Genomic DNA, 10599 nt, shown 5'->3' with positions numbered 1-10599 from the left:
TGTCCAAACAGACGAAGCTCAGCCAGATCTCCTTCCTGCCTGCCCTCTTTGCAAATGAAGCTACAGGTGGTGCATCTCTCCCCGAAGGGCTTGCTTTAGCCCTTCTGCAAGACCCACTGAACCGCTGACTCAGTTTTAAATTACTATCTCAATAGAATTTATCTATTACTACCAAAGTAGCTTTTGATTAGCAACAAGTATGTGTATTTTAATCTTTCACCATCAGATAAACTTTTGGAATAAAAGTCAACATGTAAACAAATAATTTAAACTGCTATCTTCAGATTTGTTCTGTTTTTTGAGCAAAATATTGAGACTGTTACTCTGTAAATGATTACTTCAAGGCCACAAAATAGGTGTTTGTTTATAGATTTTAGAAACATTCATATAGGTAAGATCCCAGGGTTCCTGTGAACTAATGCACATGGAAGTGCCTCGCCCACATATGCTGTATTACTGCTACAAGGCTTTTATGATTTTAGTTAAGAACTGTCCGTATTTTATCAGATTATTTTCTGTACTTTTTTTTTTGGAAAACAAAAAACTACTTAGAAATGAAGAGGAAAAATCTACTTAAATTATTAATCTTTTAAATGATGTCCTAGTTCTATGCTCTACCAAAATAGCTCTTACTGAAATCAACAGAAATCTCAATTTTCCAAAATCTCATGGTCCTCATTTTACTTAAACTTTTATCACCATGAATATTATGGAACAAATCTTCAGACTCTTTCCTTGGCTTTTAGTATGCAATACTGCCTTAATTTTACTTCTATACGTCTTCTCTATTACTCCTTCAGTATCTACTTTGTAAGCATTTTATTTGTACAATAAACATTACTATTTTTAAACTTTTTACCTTAAAGCCTATCCTCCACCATCTTTCTTTCTCTCTCCAATTCATTCATGCACATGACTTCAATTATCGCACATACAGGTAATTCACAAATGTATATGCAAATCCAGACCTCAGCACTGAAGTCCAGACTTTTCTATGGAATTAGTATCTTGGTATTTGCTCTTTGATGTCTCAGAGGTGATTCTGAGTGAACATGTCCAAACATGAACTTAACAGTTTTTATTCAAAACATTGGTTCCCTGTCAATGTTTCTTTTCTCAGTGGCCAATGTTCTGGACTTAACTCCGTTAAGAACACTTAAATTTATAAATGGGCTGTTTAACACAGAGGTTCCACCCAACTTTGAAATTCTTACATAGTTTACTGATTTTGGACCACAGTGTCTTTATCTGTAATTAAAAACAAACAACAAAAACTGTTCTTTTACGCATTTCAGGATAGCCTAGGTTTTGATTGGTCAAAAAACTCCAAAATCTCAGTGATGCCAAATGATACGGTTTACTTTCAATTTCTGCTGCATGTCTATCTTAGGTGGCTGAGGATTCCATTGTGCGTCACTCATATTCTAGAGTCAAACAGATGACTCAGTCATGATTAAGTATGATGTGAGAAAGGAAAGAAACTCTGAATCGAAAGTTAAAAGAAACCTCTGTATCAGTCATCAAATATTGTGGCCCAGAAGGAACATATATCATTCCTGCTCACAAACTCATTGGCCACATGTCCCTCCCCGTCATGAAAGACCCAAGAAGTACATGCCTAGAAGGCAAAGAACTGGGAATATTTTTGCTAAATAGTACTAATGACTTCCATATTACTCAAAAAATTGTTGTTTTAAAACATGATTAATAAGCACAAGCTGAAAATTCAAACTCTTTGGATGTACTATTTACGAACCTACCGATGATCAAATCATTTTCACACCTGAAATACCGTATATGGAAACCAGTATTTTCTTTTTTCACAATTTTAATCAAATTATAATTGTTAAAGATACTTCTATTTTCTTAGCTCTTAAAATGTAAGCCTTCAATCAATTACCAACTCATCAACCATTTAGACCTAATTACCTGAGTTCTCAATTTCCATGGACAACTCCTTAGGGACATCTCATAAAAAGTAGTGCTTATCCACAAAGAGAAACATCTTCCTTGGGCTCTGATCATTAACTCTTTCCTCCAGAACAGAGAAAGTCCTACTTCTTTGGAACTATGGTCCCATGAAATATCCTAAATCCTCACAACTCTCTGGTAGCATATCCTCACCTGAAGGTGTTGGACAGATATTATAACTTAGAGTTTCTCTTTAAGTTCTTTAGTTCTAACTATTCTGCTTTTCATTCACTCTGTTTTGTTTTTGGTTACACTGGGAGATTCTTCTGCCCTTTTTAGTGAGTGGCAGGAGGCAGAAGAACTATTTCCTCAACAAAGTATTATTTTCTTAAAAATCCAACAAGCTTGAAAGAAGAAATGATGCACAGGATTTCAAAAGTACTTTAGTTTCAGTCACAGTTCCCATCTTCTCCTTCTCAGGATAACAAGGAGCAACTATGCCAAGTATACACTGCTCCTACCCAGCACTTTTACTGAGACTGTGGTTGCACAGTCATTTCTAACTTGGTTTTCAAACTGTGTCAGAAAAAATTTCCTTCCATTCAACATCCAGGACCCTCCTTCCCAGCCATGTGAGTTTCCTGACAAGAAGATTTTTAATGCTGTCTGCAAGTGGAACACTGAGTAACTGCAGTCCCATGATCAGAGTACAGTATGCCTGACTGGCCAAGATGACGGGTACTTTAGTTAAATTCTTCACCAAGGAAAAACAGGCACTTACATTCTTTTTCCACAGCTGGAGCTAAATCAAATATGACTTGGCAAGTGTAGATGACATCCCATTGTGGTATGTCTGGGCTGCAAGTTCTGTAAAAAATTGTCATGAGCATCTTATGCCAATCGCAGGAATTTATACACAGAATTCATTGTAATGGAAGGAATTAATTCTAATTCAAAGTGAAAAATAGTAGTTCTCCAACTTTGTGAACTAAGCTATGTTTAGCCTTATAAAAAGCACCCATTTTCCATGCCTATTAACTATCACTGAAGTTTTCAGAAGATTTTATAGAATAAACCCACGTTTTTCTTGAGGTGTACACCCTCAAGATGTTTTATACACATAATTACTAAGACCTGACTGATATTCATAAAAAAAATTGGTAACATTTTCTCCAGGAAATATTCCAGAATAAAATATTTTGGAAAGTAAGATGGTAGCCAGGAGCAACGAGTTAATAGCTGAGACCTAAGTCTGCAGTCCATTCCTAAATCATTAATCGCTAACTGGTGTATAGAGAATTTATATATAGTGTCTGGGTTTTTATCCTCTTCCTGTTTTTCATGGGTTTAAAAAGAAACAGCTTGGAAGTTAGCTGACAAAGGGACTGGGCTCTCAAGTAGTGAAAACAGGCGGAGGAAAAACATCAGGAAAGCGTGTCTGTTGTGCAATAGTAATTCCTCAACTGCACGTCTGCCACTGGTCTTTGACAGAACCCCGTGATGGTGGTCTTGTTTCTGTAGGTCATCTAGATCGTTCTGATTTGAAAGATTTCACCTCTCACTCTGATAAAACGTTAAAAAGCAGAGTGGGGAAAATCATTTCTTTGAAATCCCACGTTTTCTCGTTGTGTTTATAAAGTATTACAAGTCTGTCAACACTCTGATTACTGACTGTTACTATCTGTCTAATCACAGGATAAAGGCAGAGTGAGCTCTGCCTGTAGGCAAAATCCTCCTTAGGCGCACTATCTGCTTCCGTGTGCATCAGTTTAGTGCACTGCCCTGGTTTCTGATTTCTTGAAGCCTGACAATCTCAGGCTGAAACTCATCTTTTCTGGGCCTCTGTCAGCACTGTGTAGACCTACTGTGCCGTCTCACTAGTACTCGGGAGCCTTCAGGGAGAAGCTTTGCCATACAGCATGTCCCGTCACCTCCCTGAGCCCTGGCCGCCCTCACAGCTGCTCACACCACAGCCAGCCACTGAATGAACCTTGCAGGTGCTGCGTGGGATGTAAAAACAGATCATCGTTGGTTTTTTCTTATGAAAATACTACTAGCTCTACAGTTTGAAAATATTTACCAAAGCAAATTGGTGAAGCTGGATGTAACTTTGAAAGGTCATCCAGTCTTCAAGGAGTGTTGTACTATTGAGGGTGTTCTTTGTTTCTTTACAGTTGGGATTGCTTAGAACGGACCATTATTGCTCAAGTTCTCTACAAACATAACTATCGTTTACTAACAATGATAACATTTAAAACACTGATTCTAATGTGGGATTCCGTATGTTCAAGGAACTTGTGAATATTACAGAAGGGAACCGGAGGCTGAAATGATAAGAGGGAATGAAAAGAGATATGTATCTATTAGCAATGAAATAATTATTTGGGTTTACATACTGCCCCCCTAAATGATTAAATGTTGAATTCAGTCATGCCTATAAAAATGTTATCTAACGGTGAGCAACAGCTTTCCATTTGCACTGGAATGACACTTTTAGCAAAAGCTGGTTTATTACCTGAGTTATCTCAATAATTGCCAGAACACTGTAATTTGTGGAACACACGTCAAAACAAGAAAATAAACAGTCATTAAAGTGACTGTTAGGCTGAAGGACATCAACCTTCTGTAAGTACTGAGGCTTTCTGCCTATTGCTAACAAAGGAATGTAAGGACTAACAACTTATGAAGAGGATCCAGCCCACTCTTTGGAAATGACTATTTATAGTTCTGTCCAAAGGCAGGAAGATGAGCAGAGGAATCTGCATTTGCTTCTGGCTTCATTCTTTCATTTATTCACTTAGGCATTTAGCAGTGTCCTGTCCCGCATGTCAGGCTTAGTACAAGGCCTGAGTACCTGAGTTACTAAGGTAACTGAGTACTAGTGATGTGCAGAGCAGAGATACAGATTCTGCCTTCACAGTGTTTCCAGGGATTTCAGTAAGGAGATGTGATGCCAGTAGATGGAAGGATTTACTCAGAAACATGGAACATTTTGAGCAAAAGCAGGGCTGGGGTTTATGATGCAACATAATCATAATCAAAGGGCTAGTGCAAGAGTTTACTGTGAGCAAGTGAGCATCAGGGATTTCTGCTCTATTCCTCTGCCTACCTCTGACCACTACCTCTTCTTATTCCAAGTAACATTATAGAAATAATTTAGGAATTGAAAGAATGAATAGAGAGTAGCTTTCTGAAAAAAAAAAAAAAAGTCTCTCAAATAGAATATCCTTTTATAAGTGAAAAGATATTTGAACCACAGTCATTCAAAAAAACTTGGATTTTGGGGGGTTGATGTTTTTTCAGAAGGCACAGTCTCAGACTTTAAAGATGCATTATTTTGTAGAGAAAGCTCTAAGAAAGCTCTTTGCAAGTTAACATTTCCTACTCGTTAGCTAGGAGTCAAATTAAAGTAAGTCTTAATGAATTGTTTTTATCTTTAAAACTAAACTATAAATTCTGCATTTAATAATATGCTATTAGGTTAGGCAGAAAAAGGAGAAAGTCATAGCAGTATTGCTAATTTCAGTGAAAATTTTCAATTGATATATCATAGTCAACATATATAGTCAAATTATAAGTCTGTAACTGATGATTATATATTTGAATACAATTTTTTTTCTACTTAACAAATGTTTAGTGAACATCTACTATACGCTAGTAGTCTAAATGCTTAGGACGAAAAGTAAGAAAACCAGAAAAAAAATCACTTCTTTCATGAAGCACACATTCTAGAGGTAAGGGGAGATATATTTTACATTATGTATCCATTTGCATTTTATATCACATACTTGATTATCAGAAAAAATGAGTAACTATTACAAAGTTTAGTCAGTTTCATGGATTCCTGAGGGTGAGCAAGAAGATCTTAAAACATAGCATTATCATACAAAATATACGATAATGGTAAAGTAAAGACAGTGTATTTCCCCACCATGAAGATGTTACAGTGCTCTATAGTATATTAAAATAAGACAATAGTAAAGACAAAAAACGAATTTAAATGATTTCCAATGAGTTTCACAGTCACATGGAATCTTGAAAATCATGCAGCCCAAACTTCTATTTTGCATAATGTAAAAGCAAATATAAAAGCAAAAAAAACCCTAAACCTAAAAGATCCAAAAAAGCATCAGGTCAAGTAGGCATTAAGATGTAATTAAAAATTAGGGATTATAAAAAGAATTACACACCCTAAACAAGTGAAATTTATGCAAGACTGGTACAACATCAGAAAATTGATTAATGCAATCCATCATATCAATAGGTTGAAAAATCAAAATCACGTGATTTCAAACATAAATGCAAGAAAATCATTTGACAAAATCCAACACCCATTCATGATAAAAACTCTCAATAAACTAGGAACAGAGCGGAACCACCTCAACTTAATAATGAATCTCTAGAGAAACTTAAAACTGACATCATAATTAATAATGAGGAACTAAAAATTTCCTAAGATCAGGTAAAAGGCAAGGATGTCCTTTCTCACCACTCCTTTTCAACATTTTACTGGAAGTATAAGCTAATGCAATAAGAAAGGGAAATAAAAATACACAGATTGGGAAGGAAAAACTAATACTGTCTTTGTTCACAGATGACATGATCATCTGTATAGAAGCCTCCTGCAAAAAAATCAACCAAAAAACTCCCAGAATGAATAAGTGATTATAGAAAGCTTGAAAGATACAAGGTTAACATACAGAGGTCAAACCTTTTCTATGTAACTTCAATGACCAAGTGGAATTTGAAATTAAAGATACCACATTTACAATAACAATCAAAAAATAAAATACTTGGGTATAATTCTAACACAATGTATAAGATATACACGAGGAGAACTGCAAAAATCTAATGAATGAAATCAAAAAACTAAGTACAAGGACAGGTATTCTGTGTTCACGTTTAGGAAGACTCAGTATTGTCAAGATGTCAGTTCTTCCCAACTTGATCTACAGATTCAAAATAATTCCAAACAAATTTCCTGCAATTTATTTCATGGACATTGAAATATTGATTCTAAAGTTTATATGAAGAGATAAAGATGCAGAATAGCTAATGCAATATTGAAGGAGAATAAGAAGCCAGAAGGCTGCTGTTACTCAACTTTAAGAATTACTGGGGAAAGAGGGTAGGAGGGAATAAATTTGGGAGTTTGATACTTACAAATGTTAGCCACTATACATAAAAACAGATTTTTTTTAAAAAGTTTCTTTTGTATAGCACAGGAAACTATGCTCAGTATCTTGTAATAACCTTTAATGGAAAAATATGAAAACAAATATATGTATGTATATGCAAGACTGGGACATTGTGCTGTAACACTAGAAATTGACACATTGCAATTGACTCTTATTTAAAAAAAAAAAAGCAAAAAAAAAAAGAAGAATTACTACAGACTTAGAGTAATCAGTACAGTGTGGTACCGGCAAAAGGACAGATGCATAGATCAATAGTTCCAAATAAAGAATCCAGAAATAGACCTACAAGAGTACAATTGATCTCTGACAAAGGAGCAAAGGCCATACAACGGAACAAAGACAGTCCCTTCAACAAATAGTGATGCAACAACTGGACATCTACATGCAAAACCATGAATTAGACACAGACCTTACACCCTTCACGTCAATTAACTCAAAATGGATCATTGGCCTAAACGTAAAACACAAACATACAAAGATAGATAACATAGAACACAGAAGATAACATAGGCGAAAACCTAGATGACCAATAGTATAGTTATGACTTCTTAAATACAGCACACCCAAAGTCATGACTCATGACAAAAATAACTGAAAATCTACACTTCATTAAAATTTAAAAATCCTGCTCTGTAGAAGACACCATCAAGAGAATGAGAAGACAAGCCACACTGGAAAAAAATAAAATACTTGCAGAAGGCAGATATGATAAAGAACTGTTATCCAAAATATACAAAGATCTTTTTAAATGCAACAATAAAACAACCTGATTAAAAGAGGGAAAATGATCTTCAAAGACATCTCACCAAAGAAGATAGACTAATGGCAAATAAGCATTTTGAAAAGATGGTCCACATCTTATGTCATCAGGAAAATGGAAATTAAAACAATAATGAGGCAGCACTACACACTTACTGGAATGACCACAATCTGGAACACTGATGACACCAAATTTGAGGAGGACTTGAAACAGGAATTTTCATTCATTGCTGGTGGCAATGCAAAATGGTACAGCTATTTTGGAAGACAGTTTGGTGGTTTCTTACAAAACTAAACACGCTCCTTAAGAATAAAAAGGGAATCTAAGACCTAAATCTAACAATTAATTCATCAAGTTAATATCTATCTCAATGCTGAATCTGTGAAGTGCAACTATGAAAAACCATCAAAACATAATGGTTACAATTTATTGGGCACCTACTATATGCCAGTTAACATGCAGGACTTTGCTACAGTCATATGATCCACATATTTTATCCTCATTTTTTACAGATGAGAAGAGTGAAACTAAGAGATGTTACACAGCCCACAGTCTAACACCTAGTAAGCAGACCATCCATACCCAAACCAAGGTCTGTCTAAAACCACCACCCATGTTCTCAATAGTTCTAGGTCAAAAGTCAGGTAAGTGAGCTCTAGCACCCTCTCTTCTTCTGTCACCAATTGTTTTCTGACTCAAATTTGTAAATTACACATAAGAAAAATCAAACAAATAATCAATGTATAAGGACATTAAGTAAAAGGCTATATAATTTAAATTAGGAAGTTTAAAGCCAGAGAAAGAGAGGAGACAGAGAGAGAGAGAGAGAAGATACAGTATGCAAGAAAAAAAAAATATATATATATATATAAATGTGAGCAGAGAAGCATAATGAGATTAACCAGAAATGGAAACAGACAAAAAAGGTAATTGAGAAGTAAAAAGGGAAATCAACTCTTACATAAGCATTTCTTGAAAGTAAAAAGCAAAATAAAAGCTCAAGCCTACTGAAATGAAAAGGGAAAATGGTAAGGGTTGGGAAAAAATAGAATGGCAAGCCAAGAGAGTTAATGTTTTAAGAGATACATAAAATAAGAAATCTTGTCATTTGCAATAACGTATATGGACTTGGAGGGTATCAAGCTTAGTGAAGTAAGTCAGAAAGAGAAAAACAAATATTGTATGTTATCACTTGTATGTGGAATCTAAAAAATAAAACTAATTAGTGAATATAACAAAAAAGAAACAGGTTTGCACATATGGAGAATAAACTAGTGGTTACAGTTGGGAGAAGGAAGTGGGGAAGGGAAAGAGAGGTGTGGAATTAAGAGATACCAACTACTGTGCATAAAATAAATAAGCTACAGGGATATATTGTACAGCATAGAGAACACATCAATATTTTGTAATAACTATAAATGGAATATAATCTATAAAAGTTTTGAATCACTATGTTGTATACCTGAAATACTATAAATCAACTCTATTTCAATAAACATTCTTATAAATACATATATACATACATACATACATAGGAGGAGGAAGCCAAAAGGAAGGGAGAAAAGCAGCAATGGGAAACATTTGTAGGTGGACACTGGAAAGACAGAATAGATATAAAGTGAAATGCATTGAGTATAGTTGGCATTACCTTAGACATAATCAAAAAGAGAAAAACATGACAATAATGATTGAACATGTATATACAATTTTTTAAATAAAATAAGTTAAATATTGTAACTGGATCTAACGTAAGGTACAAAAAATGACAGTGGGGTTTCTACTTATATATTGGTGCTAGGATGATTTTGATAAGCCAAACATCTGCTGAAGGAGTTACTTCTTGACATTACTGAATTGTTAATACAGTAAAACACTGAATACCCTTATAAAACTGGCTTCTTTTGAGTTGGCCAAATTCAATTTCTGTGCATAATTGAGTATATAAAGTTATGAAAACAATATGAATCTTTACATGCTTCTTTGTTTTATATGCCTTTATATCCTCTACAACAGTCTTTTTTTTTTTTTTTTTGGCTGGTAAAATTGAAATTGAAAAAGGAAATAGTTTAAAAATGAAGTATTTATTATTGCTGTAAGAATAAAGATGCGTGGATGATACGTACATGAAGTCCACTAGCTCCTGAAACCTGCACAGATGAACTCTAAGCATTCCTGCTCTTAAGGGAGGACACCCAGGACGTTATCCTCTTTCAGGAGAGGCTTGGTTGTTACTGAGAGCAAACGTGCTGGGGCAACAGTGTGTCACAGTAAGTACTGGTATTATCCCTTCTGGAGAATGTCTGAGGTTTAATTTCAGATCTATAACTTTTTGCCATTGGTCTACTATCAAATATTTATGGAGAGATGGAGAGGAAAAATTACCTTTAAAAGCCACAGAGTATAGTCTAAACTATTTTTTTGTCTCAGAATTCTCAAGTGAGACCAAAATAACTGGAACATAAAAGGTATATGTTCTAAACTTGTCTTTTTAGTTCTAATATCACAAATCATCACTTAGGTTCACTCAACTTTCACAGCTGAATATCTTTAAGAAATATTAATATTTGCCATTAATACGCACACTCTCTGAGTTAAGTACTCTGCTAAGTAGCTCTCCAAAACTATTACAGATACTTGATTTATTTTAAAAAATGAAATGATGGTAATAAAGTAAGTCTCAGAGAAACTGAGTAACTTGCCTCCGTCTACCCAACTAGCAATTTTCATAGC

This window comes from Camelus ferus, chromosome 3 (genome assembly GCF_009834535.1).
Source record: "Camelus ferus isolate YT-003-E chromosome 3, BCGSAC_Cfer_1.0, whole genome shotgun sequence".
Lineage (NCBI taxonomy): Eukaryota > Metazoa > Chordata > Mammalia > Artiodactyla > Camelidae > Camelus > Camelus ferus.
The sequence above is the reverse complement of the archived record's forward strand: the minus strand, read 5'-3'. Positions refer to the sequence as shown.